The sequence below is a fragment of the Leuresthes tenuis genome, unplaced genomic scaffold (assembly GCF_036924035.1).
Source record: "Leuresthes tenuis unplaced genomic scaffold, fLeuTen1.0.hap1 SCAF_1, whole genome shotgun sequence".
NCBI classification, from domain to species: Eukaryota; Metazoa; Chordata; class Actinopteri; order Atheriniformes; family Atherinopsidae; genus Leuresthes; species Leuresthes tenuis.
In genome coordinates this window covers 40890518-40906846 of record NW_027325355.1, presented here as the reverse complement: position 1 = coordinate 40906846, position 16329 = coordinate 40890518, and the positions used below count along the sequence as shown (strand labels likewise).

Below are 16329 nucleotides of genomic sequence, written 5' to 3'. Positions count from 1 at the left end.
CTGCATGTCTTTTGTTGCAACGTCTGATCACCCTGTGACACATGAGGAAGTTGGTCATCTTCAGTTGCTGCTGCTTAGTTGGCAGACACGAAGTGATCTGAGAGTCTCAGTTTCAGCTGCAGAGAATTATCACATGAGGGAAGAAGATGTGCCCACTACAAGTCAGCCTTTCTCTGCAATTATCTGGTTACATAGAGGAACCGTATGATTCCAGTACCTATATAACGCACATTTGTCACAGAGATTGTCGCTTACGGCCACACCACCCTGAATATAATATGCCCGACCTCGTCTGATCTCGGAAGCCAAGCAGGGTTGTGCCTGGTTAGTACTTGGGTGGGACACTGCTTGGGAATACCAGGTGCTGTAAGCTTTTTCTCTTCTCTCTACCACCTGCATGTCTTTTGTTGCAACGTCTGATCACCCTGTGACACATGAGGAAGTTGGTCATCTTCAGCTGCTGCTGCTTTGTTGGCAGACACAAAGTGATCTGAGAGTGTCAGTTTCAGCTGCAGAGAATAATCACGTCAGGGAAGAAGATGTGCCCACTACAAGTCAGCTTTTCTCTGCAATTATCTGGTTACATAGAGGAACCGTATGATTCCAGTACCTATATAATGCACATTTGTCACAGACCATGTTGCTTACGGCCAAATCACCCTGAATATGTCTGACCTCGTCTGATCTCAGAAGCCAAGCAGGGTTGGGTCTGGTTCGTACTTCAATGGGAGACTGCTTGGGAATACCAGGTGCTGTAAGCTTTTTCTCTTCTCTCTACCACCTGCATGTCTTTTGTTGCAACATCTGATCACCCTGTGACACATGAGGAAGTTTGTCATCTTCAGCTTCTGCTGCTTTGTTGGCAGACACGAAGTGATCTGAGAGTCTCAGTTTCAACTGAAGAGAATAATAACGTCAGGGAACAAGATGTGCCCACTACACATCAGCCTTTCTCGGCAATTATCTGGTTACATAGAGGAACTGTATGATTCCAGTACCTATATAATGCACATTTGTCACAGTTATGGTTGCTTACGGCCACACCACCCTGAATATGCCCGACCTCGTCTGATCTCGGAAGCCAAGCAGTTTTGGGCCTGGTTGTTACTTAAATGGGAGACCGCTTGGGAATACCAGGTGCTGTAAGCTTTTTGTCGTCTCTCGACCACCTGCATGTCTTTTGTTGCAATGTCTGATCACCCTGTGACACATGAGGAAGTTAGTCATCTTCAGCTGCTGCTGCTTTGTTGGCTGACACGAAGTGATCTGAGAGTCTCAGTTTCAGCTGCAGAGAATGATCACATGAGGGAAGAAGATTTGCCCACTACAAGTCAGCCTTTCTCGGCAATTATCTGGTTACATAGAGGAACCGTATGATTCCAGTACCTATATAATGCACATTTGTCACAGTTATTGTTGCTTACGGCCACACCACCCTGAATATACCCGACCTCGTCTGATCTCGGAAGCCAAGCAGTTTTGGGCCTGGTTAGTACTTGGATGGTAGACTGCCTGGGAATACCAGGTGCTTTAAGCTTTTTCTCTTCTCTCTACCACCTGCATGTCTTTTGTTGCAACGTCTGATCACCCTGTGACACGTGAAGAAGTTGGTCATCTTCAGCTGCTGCTGCTTTGTTGGAAGACACGAAGTGATCTGAGAGTCTCAGTTTCAGCTGAAGAGAATAATCACGTCAGGGAAGAAGATGTGCCCACTACACATCAGCCTTTCTCATCAATTATCTGGTTACATAGAGGAATCGTATGATTCCTGTACTTATATAATGCACATTTGTCACAGACATTGTTACTTACGGCCACACCACCCTGAATTTGCCTGACCTCGTCTGATCTCGGAAGCCAAGCAGTGTTGGGCCTGGTTAGTACTTGGGTGGGAGACCGCTTGGGAATACCAGGTGCTGTAAGCTTTTTCTCTTCTCTCTACCACCTGCATGTGTTTTGTTGCAACGTCTGATCACCCTGTGACACATGAGGAAGTTGGTCATCTTCAGCTGCTGCTGCTGCTTTGTTGGCAGACACGAAGTGATCTGAGAGTCTCAGTTTCAGCTGAAGAGAATGATCACATCAGAGAAGAAGATGTGCCCACTACTTATAAGCTTTTCTCGGCAATAATCTGGTTACATAGAGGAACTGTATGATTCCAGTACCTATATAATGCACATTTGTCACAATTATTGTTGCTTACGGCCACACCACCCTGAATATACCCGACCTCGTCTGATCTCGGAAGCCAAGCAGGTTTGGTCCTGGTTAGTACTTGGATTGTAGACTGCCTTGGAATACCAGGTGCTTTAAGCTTTTTCTCTTCTCTCTACCACCTGCATGTCTTTTGTTGCAACGTCTGATCACCCTGTGACACATGAGGAAGTTGGTCATCTTCAGCTGCTGCTGCTTTGTTGGCAGACACGAAGTGATCTGAGAGTCTCAGTTTCAGCTGCAGAGAATAATCACGTCAGGGAAGAAGATGTGCCCACTACAAGTCAGCTTTTCTCTGCAATTATCTGGTTACATAGAGGAACCGTATGATTCCAGTACCTATATAATGCACATTTGTCACAGACATTGTTGCTTACGGCCACACCACCCTGAACATGCCCGACCTCGTCTGATCTCGGAAGCCAAGGAGGGTTGGGCCTGGTTAGTACTTAAATGGGAGACCGCTTGGGAATACCAGGAGCTGTAAGCTTTTTCTCTTCTCTCTACCACCTGCATGTCTTTTGTTGCAACGTCTGATCACCCTGTGACACATGAGGAAGTTGGTCATCTTCAGCTGCTGCTGCTTTGTTGGCAGACACAAAGTGATCTGAGAGTCTCAGTTTCAGCTGCAGAGAATAATCACATCAGCGAAGAAGATATGCCCACTACACATCAGCCTTTCTCGTCAATTATCTGGTTACATAGAGGAACTGTATGATTCCAGTACCTATATAATGCACATTTGTCACAGACTTTGTTGCTTACGGCCACACCACCCTGAACATATCCGACCTTGTCCGATCTCGGAAGCCAAGCACGGTTGGGCCTGGTTAGTACTTAGATGGGAGACTGCTTTGGAATACAAGGTGCTGTAAGCTTTTTCTCGTCTCTCGACCACCTGCATGTCTTTTGTTGCAACGTCTGATCACCCTGTGACACATGAGGAAGTTGGTCATCTTCAGTTGCTGCTGCTTAGTTGGCAGACACGAAGTGATCTGAGAGTCTCAGTTTCAGCTGCAGAGAATTATCACATGAGGGAAGAAGATGTGCCCACTACAAGTCAGCCTTTCTCTGCAATTATCTGGTTACATAGAGGAACCGTATGATTCCAGTACCTATATAACGCACATTTGTCACAGAGATTGTCGCTTACGGCCACACCACCCTGAATATAATATGCCCGACCTCGTCTGATCTCGGAAGCCAAGCAGGGTTGTGCCTGGTTAGTACTTGGGTGGGACACTGCTTGGGAATACCAGGTGCTGTAAGCTTTTTCTCTTCTCTCTACCACCTGCATGTCTTTTGTTGCAACGTCTGATCACCCTGTGACACATGAGGAAGTTGGTCATCTTCAGCTGCTGCTGCTTTGTTGGCAGACACAAAGTGATCTGAGAGTGTCAGTTTCAGCTGCAGAGAATAATCACGTCAGGGAAGAAGATGTGCCCACTACAAGTCAGCTTTTCTCTGCAATTATCTGGTTACATAGAGGAACCGTATGATTCCAGTACCTATATAATGCACATTTGTCACAGACCATGTTGCTTACGGCCAAATCACCCTGAATATGTCTGACCTCGTCTGATCTCAGAAGCCAAGCAGGGTTGGGTCTGGTTCGTACTTCAATGGGAGACTGCTTGGGAATACCAGGTGCTGTAAGCTTTTTCTCTTCTCTCTACCACCTGCATGTCTTTTGTTGCAACATCTGATCACCCTGTGACACATGAGGAAGTTTGTCATCTTCAGCTTCTGCTGCTTTGTTGGCAGACACGAAGTGATCTGAGAGTCTCAGTTTCAACTGAAGAGAATAATAACGTCAGGGAACAAGATGTGCCCACTACACATCAGCCTTTCTCGGCAATTATCTGGTTACATAGAGGAACTGTATGATTCCAGTACCTATATAATGCACATTTGTCACAGTTATGGTTGCTTACGGCCACACCACCCTGAATATGCCCGACCTCGTCTGATCTCGGAAGCCAAGCAGGTTAGGGCCAGGTTGTTACTTAAATGGGAGACCGCTTGGGAATACCAGGTGCTGTAAGCTTTTTGTCTTCTCTCGACCACCTGCATGTCTTTTGTTGCAATGTCTGATCACCCTGTGACACATGAGGAAGTTAGTCATCTTCAGCTGCTGCTGCTTTGTTGGCTGACACGAAGTGATCTGAGAGTCTCAGTTTCAGCTGCAGAGAATGATCACATGAGGGAAGAAAATTTGCCCACTACAAGTCAGCCTTTCTCGGCAATTATCTGGTTACATAGAGGAACCGTATGATTCCAGTACCTATATAATGCACATTTGTCACAGTTATTGTTGCTTACGGCCACACCACCCTGAATATACCCGACCTCGTCTGATCTCGGAAGCCAAGCAGTTTTGGGCCTGGTTAGTACTTGGATGGTAGACTGCCTGGGAATACCAGGTGCTTTAAGCTTTTTCTCTTCTCTCTACCACCTGCATGTCTTTTGTTGCAACGTCTGATCACCCTGTGACACGTGAAGAAGTTGGTCATCTTCAGCTGCTGCTGCTTTGTTGGAAGACACGAAGTGATCTGAGAGTCTCAGTTTCAGCTGAAGAGAATAATCACGTCAGGGAAGAAGATGTGCCCACTACACATCAGCCTTTCTCATCAATTATCTGGTTACATAGAGGAACCGTATGATTCCTGTACTTATATAATGCACATTTGTCACAGACATTGTTACTTACGGCCACACCACCCTGAATTTGCCTGACCTCGTCTGATCTCGGAAGCCAAGCAGTGTTGGGCCTGGTTAGTACTTGGGTGGGAGACCGCTTGGGAATACCAGGTGCTGTAAGCTTTTTCTCTTCTCTCTACCACCTGCATGTGTTTTGTTGCAACGTCTGATCACCCTGTGACACATGAGGAAGTTGGTCATCTTCAGCTGCTGCTGCTGCTTTGTTGGCAGACACGAAGTGATCTGAGAGTCTCAGTTTCAGCTGAAGAGAATGATCACATCAGAGAAGATGATATGCCCACTACACATCAGCCTTTCTCAGCAATTATCTGGTTACATAGAGGAACCGTATGATTCCTGTACTTATATAATGCACATTTGTCAGACACATTGTTGCTTACGGCCACACCACCCTGAACATGCCCGACCTTGTCTGATCTCGGAAGCCAAGCAGGGTTGAACCTGCTTAGTACTTGGATGGGATACTTTTTGGGAATACCAGGTGCTGTAAGCTTCTTCTCTTCTCTCTACCACCTGCATGTCTTTTGTTGCAACGTCTGATCACCCTGTGACACATGAGAAAGTTGGTCATCTTCAGCAGCTGCTGCTTTGTTGGCTGACACGAAGTGATCTGAGAGTCTCAGTTTCAGTTGCAGAGAATGATCACATCAGAGAAGATGATTTGCCCGCTACACATCAGCTTTTCTATGCAATTATCTGGTTCCATAGAGGAACCGTATGATTCCAGTACCTATATAATGCACATTTGTCAGAGACATTGTTGCTTACGGCCACACCACCCTGAATAAGCCCGACCTTGTCTGATCTCGGACGCCAAGCAGGGTTGTACCTGGTTAGTACTTGGATGGGAGACTGCTTGGGAATACCAGGTGCTGTAAGCTTTATTTCTTCTCTGGACCACCTGAATGTCTTTTGTTGCAACGTCTGATCACCCTGTGACACGTGAAGAAGTTGGTCATCTTCAGCTTCTGCTGCTTTGTTGGCAGACACGAAGTGATCTGAGAGTCTCAGTTTCAGCTGCAGAGAATAATAACGTCAGGGAAGAAGATGTGCCCACTACACATCAGCCTTTCTCAGCAATTATCTGGTTACATAGAGGAACCGTATGATTCCAGTACCTATATAATGCACATTTGTCACAGACATTGTTGCTTACGGCCACACCACCCTCAATATGCCCGACCTAGTCTGATCTCGGAAGCCAAGTAGGGTACGGCCTGGTTAGTACTTAAATGGGAGACTGCTTGGGAATACTAGGTGCTGTAAGCTTTTTGTCTTCTCTCGACCACCTGCGTGTCTTTTGTTGCAACGTCTGATCACCCTGTGACACATGAGGAAGTTGGTCATCTTCAGCTGCTGCTGCTTTGTTGGCAGACATGAGGTAATCTGAGAGTCTCAGTTTCAGCTGGAGAGAATAATCACATCTGAGAAGAAGATATGCCCACTAGAAGTGAGCTTTTCTATTCAATTATTTGGTTGCATAGAGAAACCGTATGATTCCAGTACCTATATAATGCACATTTGTCACAGACATTTTCGCTTACGACCAAACCACCCTGAATATGCCAGACCTCGTCTGATCTCGGAAGCCAAGCAGTTTTGGGCCTGGTTAGTACTTGGATGGGAGACCGCTTGGGAATACCAGGTGCTGTAAGCTTTTTTCTCTTCTCTCCACTACCTGCATGTCTTTTGTTGCAACGTCTGATCACTCTGTGACACATGAAGAAGTTGGTCATCTTCAGCTGCTGCTGCTTTGTTGGCAGACACGAAGTGATCTGAGAGTCTCAGTTTCAGCTGCAGAGAATAATCACATCAGGGAAGAAGATGTGCCCACTACAAGTCAGCCTTTCTCTGCAATTATCTGGTTACATAGAGGAACTGTATGATTCCAGTACCTATATAATGCACATTTGTCACAGTTATGGTTGCTTACGGCCACACCACCCTGAATATGCCCGACCTCGTCTGATCTCGGAAGCCAAGGAGGGTTGGGCCGGGTTAGTAATTTGATGGGAGACCGCTTGGGAATACCAGGTGCTGTAAGCTTTTTTTCGTCTCTCTACCACCTGCATGTCTTTTGTTGCAACGTCTGATCACCCTGTGACACAAGAGGAAGGTGGTCATCTTCAGCTGCTGCTGCTTTGTTGGCAGACACGAAGTGATCTGAGAGTCTCAGTTTCAGTTGCAGAGAATGATCACATCAGGGAAGATGATATGCCCGCTACACATAAGCCTTTCTCGGAAATTATCTGGTTGCATAGAGGAACCGTATGATTCCAGTACCTATATAATGCACATTTGTCAGAGACATTGTTGCTTACGGCCACACCACCCTGAACATGCCCGACCTCATCTGATCTCGGAAGCATAGCACGGTTGGTCCTGGTTAGTACTTGGATGGGAGTCCGCTTGGGAATACCAGTTGCTGTAAGCTTCTTCTCTTCTCTCTACCTCCTGCATTTCTTTTGTTGCAACGTCTGATCATCCTGTGACACATGAGGAAGTTGGTCATCTTCAGCTGCTGCTGCTGCTTTGTTGGCATACACGAAGTTATCTGAGAGTCTCAGTTTCAGCTGCAGAGAATAATCACATCAGGGAAGAAGATGTGCCCACTACAAGTTAGCCTTTCTCGGCAATTATCTGGTTACATAGAGGAACCGTATGATTCCTGTACTTATATAATGCACATTTGTCAGACACATTGTTGCTTACGGCCACACCACCCTGAACATGCCTGACCTCGTCTGATCTCGGAAGCCAAGCACTGTTGGCCTGGTTAGTACTTGGGTGGGAGACTGCTTGGGAATACCAGGTGCTGTAAGCTTTATTTCTTCTCTGGACCACCTGAATGTCTTTTGTTGCAACGTCTGATCACCCTGTGACACATGAGGAAGTTGGTCATCTTCAGCTTCTGCTGCTTTGTTGGCAGACACAAAGTGATCTGAGAGTCTCAGTTTCAACTGAAGAGAATAATAACGTCAGGGAACAAGATGTGCCCACTACACATCAGCCTTTCTCGGCAATTATCTGGTTACATAGAGGAACTGTATGATTCCAGTACCTATATAATGCACATTTGTCACAGTTATGGTTGCTTACGGCCACACCACCCTGAATATGCCCGACCTCGTCTGATCTCGGAAGCCAAGCAGGTTAGGGCCTGGTTGTTACTTAAATGGGAGACCGCTTGGGAATACCAGGTGCTGTAAGCTTTTTGTCTTCTCTCGACCACCTGCATGTCTTTTGTTGCAATGTCTGATCACCCTGTGACACATGAGGAAGTTAGTCATCTTCAGCTGCTGCTGCTTTGTTGGCTGACACGAAGTGATCTGAGAGTCTCAGTTTCAGCTGCAGAGAATGATCACATGAGGGAAGAAGATTTGCCCACTACAAGTCAGCCTTTCTCGGCAATTATCTGGTTACATAGAGGAACCGTATGATTCCAGTACCTATATAATGCACATTTGTCACAGTTATTGTTGCTTACGGCCACACCACCCTGAATATACCCGACCTCGTCTGATCCTGGAAGCCAAGCAGTTTTGGGCCTGGTTAGTACTTGGATGGTAGACTGCCTGGGAATACCAGGTGCTTTAAGCTTTTTCTCTTCTCTCTACCACCTGCATGTCTTTTGTTGCAACGTCTGATCACCCTGTGACACGTGAAGAAGTTGGTCATCTTCAGCTGCTGCTGCTTTGTTGGAAGACACGAAGTGATCTGAGAGTCTCAGTTTCAGCTGAAGAGAATAATCACGTCAGGGAAGAAGATGTGCCCACTACACATCAGCCTTTCTCATCAATTATCTGGTTACATAGAGGAACCGTATGATTCCTGTACTTATATAATGCACATTTGTCACAGACATTGTTACTTACGGCCACACCACCCTGAATTTGCCTGACCTCGTCTGATCTCGGAAGCCAAGCAGTGTTGGGCCTGGTTAGTACTTGGGTGGGAGACCGCTTGGGAATACCAGGTGCTGTAAGCTTTTTCTCTTCTCTCTACCACCTGCATGTGTTTTGTTGCAACGTCTGATCACCCTGTGACACATGAGGAAGTTGGTCATCTTCAGCTGCTGCTGCTGCTTTGTTGGCAGACACGAAGTGATCTGAGAGTCTCAGTTTCAGCTGCAGAGAATAATCACGTCAGGGAAGAAGATGTGCCGACTACACATCAGCCTTTCTCGGAAATTATCTGGTTGCATAGAGGAACCGTATGATTCCAGTACCTATATAATGCACATTTGTCAGAGACATTGTTGCTTACGGCCACACCACCCTGAACATGCCTGACCTCGTCTGATCTCGGAAGCCAAGCAGGGTTGGGCCTGGTTAGTATTTGGATGGGAGACTGCTTGGGAATACAAGGTGCTGTAAGCTTCTTCTCTCCTCTCTACCACCTGCATGTCTTTTGTTGCAACGTCTGATCATCCTGTGACACATGAGGAAGTTGGTCATCTTCAGCAGCTGCTGCTTCTTTGATGGCAGACACGAAGTGATCTGAGAGTCTCAGTTTCAGCTGAAGAGATTGATCACGTCAGGGAAGAAGATGTGCCCACTACACATCAGCCTTTCTTGGCAATTATCTGGTTACATAGAGGAACCGTATGATTCCTGTACTTATATAATGCACATTTGTCACAGTTATTGTTGCTTACGGCCACACCACACTGAATAAGCCCGACCTCGTCTGATCTCGGAAGCCAAGCACGGTTGAGCCTGGTTAGTACTTGGATGGGGGTCCTCTTGGGAATACGAGGTGCTTTAAGCTTTTTCTCTTCTCTCTACCACCTGCATGTCTTTTGTTGCAACGTCTGATCACCCTGTGACACATGAGGAAGTTGGTCATCTTCAGCTGCTTCTGCTTTGTGTGCAGACACAAAGTGATCTGAGAGTCTCAGTTTCAGCTCGAGAGATTAATCACGTCAGGGAAGAAGATGTGCCCACTACTTCTCAGCTTTTCTCGGCAATAATCTGGTTACATAGAGGAACTGTATGATTCCAGTACCTATATAATGCACATTTGTCACAATTATTGTTGCTTACGGCCACACCACCCTGAATATACCCGACCTCGTCTGATCTCGGAAGCCAAGCAGGTTTGGTCCTGGTTAGTACTTGGATGGTAGACTACCTTGGAATACCAGGTGCTTTAAGCTTTTTCTCTTCTCTCTACCACCTGCATGTCTTTTGTTGCAACGTCTGATCACCCTGTGACACATGAGGAAGTTGGTCATCTTCAGCTGCTGCTGCTTTGTTGGCAGACACGAAGTGATCTGAGAGTCTCAGTTTCAGCTGCAGAGAATAATCACGTCAGGGAAGAAGATGTGCCCACTACAAGTCAGCTTTTCTCTGCAATTATCTGGTTACATAGAGGAACCGTATGATTCCAGTACCTATATAATGCACATTTGTCACAGACATTGTTGCTTACGGCCACACCACCCTGAACATGCCCGACCTCGTCTGATCTCGGAAGCCAAGGAGGGTTGGGCCTGGTTAGTACTTAAATGGGAGACCGCTTGGGAATACCAGGAGCTGTAAGCTTTTTCTCTTCTCTCTACCACCTGCATGTCTTTTGTTGCAACGTCTGATCACCCTGTGACACATGAGGAAGTTGGTCATCTTCAGCTGCTGCTGCTTTGTTGGCAGACACAAAGTGATCTGAGAGTCTCAGTTTCAGCTGCAGAGAATAATCACATCAGCGAAGAAGATATGCCCACTACACATCAGCCTTTCTCGTCAATTATCTGGTTACATAGAGGAACTGTATGATTCCAGTACCTATATAATGCACATTTGTCACAGACTTTGTTGCTTACGGCCACACCACCCTGAACATATCCGACCTTGTCCGATCTCGGAAGCCAAGCACGGTTGGGCCTGGTTAGTACTTAGATGGGAGACTGCTTTGGAATACAAGGTGCTGTAAGCTTTTTCTCGTCTCTCGACCACCTGCATGTCTTTTGTTGCAACGTCTGATCACCCTGTGACACATGAGGAAGTTGGTCATCTTCAGTTGCTTCTGCTTAGTTGGCAGACACGAAGTGATCTGAGAGTCTCAGTTTCAGCTGCAGAGAATTATCACATCAGGGAAGAAGATGTGCCCACTACAAGTCAGCCTTTCTCTGCAATTATCTGGTTACATAGAGGAACCGTATGATTCCAGTACCTATATAACGCACATTTGTCACAGAGATTGTCGCTTACGGCCACACCACCCTGAATATAATATGCCAGACCTCGTCTGATCTCGGAAGCCAAGCAGGGTTGTGCCTGGTTAGTACTTGGGTGGGACACTGCTTGGGAATACCAGGTGCTGTAAGCTTTTTCTCTTCTCTCTACCACCTGCATGTCTTTTGTTGCAACGTCTGATCACCCTGTGACACATGAGGAAGTTGGTCATCTTCAGCTGCTGCTGCTTTGTTGGCAGACACAAAGTGATCTGAGAGTGTCAGTTTCAGCTGCAGAGAATAATCACGTCAGGGAAGAAGATGTGCCCACTACAAGTCAGCTTTTCTCTGCAATTATCTGGTTACATAGAGGAACCGTATGATTCCAGTACCTATATAATGCACATTTGTCACAGACATTGTTGCTTACGGCCAAATCACCCTGAATATGTCTGACCTCGTCTGATCTCAGAAGCCAAGCAGGGTTGGGTCTGGTTCGTACTTCAATGGGAGACTGCTTGGGAATACCAGGTGCTGTAAGCTTTTTCTCTTCTCTCTACCACCTGCATGTCTTTTGTTGCAACATCTGATCACCCTGTGACACATGAGGAAGTTTGTCATCTTCAGCTTCTGCTGCTTTGTTGGCAGACACGAAGTGATCTGAGAGTCTCAGTTTCAACTGAAGAGAATAATAACGTCAGGGAACAAGATGTGCCCACTACACATCAGCCTTTCTCGGCAATTATCTGGTTACATAGAGGAACTGTATGATTCCAGTACCTATATAATGCACATTTGTCACAGTTATGGTTGCTTACGGCCACACCACCCTGAATATGCCCGACCTCGTCTGATCTCGGAAGCCAAGCTGGTTAGGGCCTGGTTGTTACTTAAATGGGAGACCGCTTGGGAATACCAGGTGCTGTAAGCTTTTTGTCTTCTCTCGACCACCTGCATGTCTTTTGTTGCAATGTCTGATCACCCTGTGACACATGAGGAAGTTAGTCATCTTCAGCTGCTGCTGCTTTGTTGGCTGACACGAAGTGATCTGAGAGTCTCAGTTTCAGCTGCAGAGAATGATCACATGAGGGAAGAAGATTTGCCCACTACAAGTCAGCCTTTCTCGGCAATTATCTGGTTACATAGAGGAACCGTATGATTCCAGTACCTATATAATGCACATTTGTCACAGTTATTGTTGCTTACGGCCACACCACCCTGAATATACCCGACCTCGTCTGATCTCGGAAGCCAAGCAGTTTTGGGCCTGGTTAGTACTTGGATGGTAGACTGCCTGGGAATACCAGGTGCTTTAAGCTTTTTCTCTTCTCTCTACCACCTGCATGTCTTTTGTTGCAACGTCTGATCACCCTGTGACACGTGAAGAAGTTGGTCATCTTCAGCTGCTGCTGCTTTGTTGGAAGACACGAAGTGATCTGAGAGTCTCAGTTTCAGCTGAAGAGAATAATCACGTCAGGGAAGAAGATGTGTCCACTACACATCAGCCTTTCTCATCAATTATCTGGTTACATAGAGGAACAGTATGATTCCTGTACTTATATAATGCACATTTGTCACAGACATTGTTACTTACGGCCACACCACCCTGAATTTGCCTGACCTCGTCTGATCTCGGAAGCCAAGCAGTGTTGGGCCTGGTTAGTACTTGGGTGGGAGACCGCTTGGGAATACCAGGTGCTGTAAGCTTTTTCTCTTCTCTCTACCACCTGCATGTGTTTTGTTGCAACGTCTGATCACCCTGTGACACATGAGGAAGTTGGTCATCTTCAGCTGCTGTTGCTGCTTTGTTGGCAGACACGAAGTGATCTGAGAGTCTCAGTTTCAGCTGAAGAGAATGATCACATCAGAGAAGATGATATGCCCACTACACATCAGCCTTTCTCAGCAATTATCTGGTTACATAGAGGAACCGTATGATTCCTGTACTTATATAATGCACATTTGTCAGACACATTGTTGCTTACGGCCACACCACCCTGAACATGCCCGACCTTGTCTGATCTCGGAAGCCAAGCAGGGTTGAACCTGCTTAGTACTTGGATGGGATACTTTTTGGGAATACCAGGTGCTGTAAGCTTCTTCTCTTCTCTCTACCACCTGCATGTCTTTTGTTGCAACGTCTGATCACCCTGTGACACATGAGAAAGTTGGTCATCTTCAGCAGCTGCTGCTTTGTTGGCTGACACGAAGTGATCTGAGAGTCTCAGTTTCAGTTGCAGAGAATGATCACATCAGAGAAGATGATTTGCCCGCTACACATCAGCTTTTCTATGCAATTATCTGGTTACATAGAGGAACCGTATGATTCCAGTACCTATATAATGCACATTTGTCAGAGACATTGTTGCTTACGGCCACACCACCCTGAATAAGCCCGACCTTGTCTGATCTCGGACGCCAAGCAGGGTTGTACCTGGTTAGTACTTGGATGGGAGACTGCTTGGGAATACCAGGTGCTGTAAGCTTTATTTCTTCTCTGGACCACCTGAATGTCTTTTGTTGCAACGTCTGATCACCCTGTGACACGTGAAGAAGTTGGTCATCTTCAGCTTCTGCTGCTTTGTTGGCAGACACGAAGTGATCTGAGAGTCTCAGTTTCAGCTGCAGAGAATAATAACGTCAGGGAAGAAGATGTGCCCACTACACATCAGCCTTTCTCAGCAATTATCTGGTTACATAGAGGAACCGTATGATTCCAGTACCTATATAATGCACATTTGTCACAGACATTGTTGCTTACGGCCACACCACCCTCAATATGCCTGACCTAGTCTGATCTCGGAAGCAAAGTAGGGTACGGCCTGGTTAGTACTTAAATGGGAGACTGCTTGGGAATACCAGGTGCTGTAAGCTTTTTGTCTTCTCTCGACCACCTGCGTGTCTTTTGTTGCAACGTCTGATCACCCTGTGACACATGAGGAAGTTGGTCATCTTCAGCTGCTGCTGCTTTGTTGGCAGACATGAGGTAATCTGAGAGTCTCAGTTTCAGCTGGAGAGAATAATCACATCTGAGAAGAAGATATGCCCACTAGAAGTGAGCTTTTCTATTCAATTATTTGGTTGCATAGAGAAACCGTATGATTCCAGTACCTATATAATGCACATTTGTCACAGACATTTTAGCTTACGACCAAACCACCCTGAATATGCCAGACCTCGTCTGATCTCGGAAGCCAAGCAGTTTTGGACCTGGTTAGTACTTGGATGGGAGACCGCTTGGGAATACCAGGTGCTGTAAGCTTTTTTCTCTTCTCTCCACTACCTGCATGTCTTTTGTTGCAACGTCTGATCACTCTGTGACACATGAAGAAGTTTGTCATCTTCAGCTTCTGCTGCTTTGTTGGCAGACACGAAGTGATCTGAGAGTCTCAGTTTCAACTGAAGAGAATAATAACGTCAGGGAACAAGATGTGCCCACTACACATCAGCCTTTCTCGGCAATTATCTGGTTACATAGAGGAACTGTATGATTCCAGTACCTATATAATGCACATTTGTCACAGTTATGGTTGCTTACGGCCACACCACCCTGAATATGCCCGACCTCGTCTGATCTCGGAAGCCAAGCTGGTTAGGGCCTGGTTGTTACTTAAATGGGAGACCGCTTGGGAATACCAGGTGCTGTAAGCTTTTTGTCTTCTCTCGACCACCTGCATGTCTTTTGTTGCAATGTCTGATCACCCTGTGACACATGAGGAAGTTAGTCATCTTCAGCTGCTGCTGCTTTGTTGGCTGACACGAAGTGATCTGAGAGTCTCAGTTTCAGCTGCAGAGAATGATCACATGAGGGAAGAAGATTTGCCCACTACAAGTCAGCCTTTCTCGGCAATTATCTGGTTACATAGAGGAACCGTATGATTCCAGTACCTATATAATGCACATTTGTCACAGTTATTGTTGCTTACGGCCACACCACCCTGAATATACCCGACCTCGTCTGATCTCGGAAGCCAAGCAGTTTTGGGCCTGGTTAGTACTTGGATGGTAGACTGCCTGGGAATACCAGGTGCTTTAAGCTTTTTCTCTTCTCTCTACCACCTGCATGTCTTTTGTTGCAACGTCTGATCACCCTGTGACACGTGAAGAAGTTGGTCATCTTCAGCTGCTGCTGCTTTGTTGGAAGACACGAAGTGATCTGAGAGTCTCAGTTTCAGCTGAAGAGAATAATCACGTCAGGGAAGAAGATGTGTCCACTACACATCAGCCTTTCTCATCAATTATCTGGTTACATAGAGGAACAGTATGATTCCTGTACTTATATAATGCACATTTGTCACAGACATTGTTACTTACGGCCACACCACCCTGAATTTGCCTGACCTCGTCTGATCTCGGAAGCCAAGCAGTGTTGGGCCTGGTTAGTACTTGGGTGGGAGACCGCTTGGGAATACCAGGTGCTGTAAGCTTTTTCTCTTCTCTCTACCACCTGCATGTGTTTTGTTGCAACGTCTGATCACCCTGTGACACATGAGGAAGTTGGTCATCTTCAGCTGCTGTTGCTGCTTTGTTGGCAGACACGAAGTGATCTGAGAGTCTCAGTTTCAGCTGAAGAGAATGATCACATCAGAGAAGATGATATGCCCACTACACATCAGCCTTTCTCAGTAATTATCTGGTTACATAGAGGAACCGTATGATTCCTGTACTTATATAATGCACATTTGTCAGACACATTGTTGCTTACGGCCACACCACCCTGAACATGCCCGACCTTGTCTGATCTCGGAAGCCAAGCAGGGTTGAACCTGCTTAGTACTTGGATGGGATACTTTTTGGGAATACCAGGTGCTGTAAGCTTCTTCTCTTCTCTCTACCACCTGCATGTCTTTTGTTGCAACGTCTGATCACCCTGTGACACATGAGAAAGTTGGTCATCTTCAGCAGCTGCTGCTTTGTTGGCTGACACGAAGTGATCTGAGAGTCTCAGTTTCAGTTGCAGAGAATGATCACATCAGAGAAGATGATTTGCCCGCTACACATCAGCTTTTCTATGCAATTATCTGGTTACATAGAGGAACCGTATGATTCCAGTACCTATATAATGCACATTTGTCAGAGACATTGTTGCTTACGGCCACACCACCCTGAATAAGCCCGACCTTGTCTGATCTCGGACGCCAAGCAGGGTTGTACCTGGTTAGTACTTGGATGGGAGACTGCTTGGGAATACCAGGTGCTGTAAGCTTTATTTCTTCTCTGGA

At 46.3% G+C, this 16329-nt stretch overlaps 42 pseudogenes; all 42 read left to right on the top strand.

Moving 5' to 3' along the window:
* Nucleotides 1–249: 249 nt before the first annotated feature.
* LOC140285494 (5S ribosomal RNA) lies at nucleotides 250–373 on the top strand (annotated as a pseudogene).
* A 269-nt stretch (nucleotides 374–642) lies between these two features.
* Nucleotides 643–761, top strand: LOC140289879 (5S ribosomal RNA; annotated as a pseudogene).
* A 269-nt stretch (nucleotides 762–1030) lies between these two features.
* On the top strand, nucleotides 1031–1149 carry LOC140289784 (5S ribosomal RNA; annotated as a pseudogene).
* A 269-nt stretch (nucleotides 1150–1418) lies between these two features.
* Nucleotides 1419–1537, top strand: LOC140287325 (5S ribosomal RNA; annotated as a pseudogene).
* A 269-nt stretch (nucleotides 1538–1806) lies between these two features.
* Nucleotides 1807–1925, top strand: LOC140301351 (5S ribosomal RNA; annotated as a pseudogene).
* A 272-nt stretch (nucleotides 1926–2197) lies between these two features.
* Nucleotides 2198–2316, top strand: LOC140293484 (5S ribosomal RNA; annotated as a pseudogene).
* Nucleotides 2317–2585: 269 nt separating this feature from the next.
* LOC140300631 (5S ribosomal RNA) lies at nucleotides 2586–2704 on the top strand (annotated as a pseudogene).
* A 269-nt stretch (nucleotides 2705–2973) lies between these two features.
* LOC140292655 (5S ribosomal RNA) lies at nucleotides 2974–3092 on the top strand (annotated as a pseudogene).
* A 269-nt stretch (nucleotides 3093–3361) lies between these two features.
* On the top strand, nucleotides 3362–3485 carry LOC140285483 (5S ribosomal RNA; annotated as a pseudogene).
* A 269-nt stretch (nucleotides 3486–3754) lies between these two features.
* On the top strand, nucleotides 3755–3873 carry LOC140289878 (5S ribosomal RNA; annotated as a pseudogene).
* Nucleotides 3874–4142: 269 nt separating this feature from the next.
* LOC140316202 (5S ribosomal RNA) lies at nucleotides 4143–4261 on the top strand (annotated as a pseudogene).
* A 269-nt stretch (nucleotides 4262–4530) lies between these two features.
* Nucleotides 4531–4649, top strand: LOC140287314 (5S ribosomal RNA; annotated as a pseudogene).
* A 269-nt stretch (nucleotides 4650–4918) lies between these two features.
* On the top strand, nucleotides 4919–5037 carry LOC140301340 (5S ribosomal RNA; annotated as a pseudogene).
* Nucleotides 5038–5309: 272 nt separating this feature from the next.
* LOC140291753 (5S ribosomal RNA) lies at nucleotides 5310–5428 on the top strand (annotated as a pseudogene).
* A 269-nt stretch (nucleotides 5429–5697) lies between these two features.
* LOC140291045 (5S ribosomal RNA) lies at nucleotides 5698–5816 on the top strand (annotated as a pseudogene).
* Nucleotides 5817–6085: 269 nt separating this feature from the next.
* LOC140295085 (5S ribosomal RNA) lies at nucleotides 6086–6204 on the top strand (annotated as a pseudogene).
* Nucleotides 6205–6473: 269 nt separating this feature from the next.
* LOC140281530 (5S ribosomal RNA) lies at nucleotides 6474–6592 on the top strand (annotated as a pseudogene).
* Nucleotides 6593–6862: 270 nt separating this feature from the next.
* LOC140300082 (5S ribosomal RNA) lies at nucleotides 6863–6981 on the top strand (annotated as a pseudogene).
* A 269-nt stretch (nucleotides 6982–7250) lies between these two features.
* LOC140290992 (5S ribosomal RNA) lies at nucleotides 7251–7369 on the top strand (annotated as a pseudogene).
* A 272-nt stretch (nucleotides 7370–7641) lies between these two features.
* LOC140294178 (5S ribosomal RNA) lies at nucleotides 7642–7759 on the top strand (annotated as a pseudogene).
* Nucleotides 7760–8028: 269 nt separating this feature from the next.
* LOC140268661 (5S ribosomal RNA) lies at nucleotides 8029–8147 on the top strand (annotated as a pseudogene).
* A 269-nt stretch (nucleotides 8148–8416) lies between these two features.
* On the top strand, nucleotides 8417–8535 carry LOC140296038 (5S ribosomal RNA; annotated as a pseudogene).
* Nucleotides 8536–8804: 269 nt separating this feature from the next.
* Nucleotides 8805–8923, top strand: LOC140301329 (5S ribosomal RNA; annotated as a pseudogene).
* Nucleotides 8924–9195: 272 nt separating this feature from the next.
* LOC140319104 (5S ribosomal RNA) lies at nucleotides 9196–9314 on the top strand (annotated as a pseudogene).
* Nucleotides 9315–9586: 272 nt separating this feature from the next.
* Nucleotides 9587–9705, top strand: LOC140296224 (5S ribosomal RNA; annotated as a pseudogene).
* A 269-nt stretch (nucleotides 9706–9974) lies between these two features.
* On the top strand, nucleotides 9975–10093 carry LOC140291081 (5S ribosomal RNA; annotated as a pseudogene).
* Nucleotides 10094–10362: 269 nt separating this feature from the next.
* On the top strand, nucleotides 10363–10481 carry LOC140300630 (5S ribosomal RNA; annotated as a pseudogene).
* A 269-nt stretch (nucleotides 10482–10750) lies between these two features.
* Nucleotides 10751–10869, top strand: LOC140292653 (5S ribosomal RNA; annotated as a pseudogene).
* Nucleotides 10870–11138: 269 nt separating this feature from the next.
* Nucleotides 11139–11262, top strand: LOC140292840 (5S ribosomal RNA; annotated as a pseudogene).
* Nucleotides 11263–11531: 269 nt separating this feature from the next.
* LOC140289877 (5S ribosomal RNA) lies at nucleotides 11532–11650 on the top strand (annotated as a pseudogene).
* Nucleotides 11651–11919: 269 nt separating this feature from the next.
* Nucleotides 11920–12038, top strand: LOC140288420 (5S ribosomal RNA; annotated as a pseudogene).
* Nucleotides 12039–12307: 269 nt separating this feature from the next.
* On the top strand, nucleotides 12308–12426 carry LOC140287303 (5S ribosomal RNA; annotated as a pseudogene).
* Nucleotides 12427–12695: 269 nt separating this feature from the next.
* LOC140301318 (5S ribosomal RNA) lies at nucleotides 12696–12814 on the top strand (annotated as a pseudogene).
* A 272-nt stretch (nucleotides 12815–13086) lies between these two features.
* On the top strand, nucleotides 13087–13205 carry LOC140291752 (5S ribosomal RNA; annotated as a pseudogene).
* Nucleotides 13206–13474: 269 nt separating this feature from the next.
* Nucleotides 13475–13593, top strand: LOC140291044 (5S ribosomal RNA; annotated as a pseudogene).
* Nucleotides 13594–13862: 269 nt separating this feature from the next.
* Nucleotides 13863–13981, top strand: LOC140294795 (5S ribosomal RNA; annotated as a pseudogene).
* Nucleotides 13982–14250: 269 nt separating this feature from the next.
* LOC140289869 (5S ribosomal RNA) lies at nucleotides 14251–14369 on the top strand (annotated as a pseudogene).
* Nucleotides 14370–14639: 270 nt separating this feature from the next.
* LOC140288419 (5S ribosomal RNA) lies at nucleotides 14640–14758 on the top strand (annotated as a pseudogene).
* A 269-nt stretch (nucleotides 14759–15027) lies between these two features.
* LOC140287281 (5S ribosomal RNA) lies at nucleotides 15028–15146 on the top strand (annotated as a pseudogene).
* A 269-nt stretch (nucleotides 15147–15415) lies between these two features.
* On the top strand, nucleotides 15416–15534 carry LOC140301307 (5S ribosomal RNA; annotated as a pseudogene).
* Nucleotides 15535–15806: 272 nt separating this feature from the next.
* Nucleotides 15807–15925, top strand: LOC140291749 (5S ribosomal RNA; annotated as a pseudogene).
* Nucleotides 15926–16194: 269 nt separating this feature from the next.
* Nucleotides 16195–16313, top strand: LOC140291043 (5S ribosomal RNA; annotated as a pseudogene).
* The last annotated feature ends 16 nt before the right edge of the window (nucleotides 16314–16329 follow it).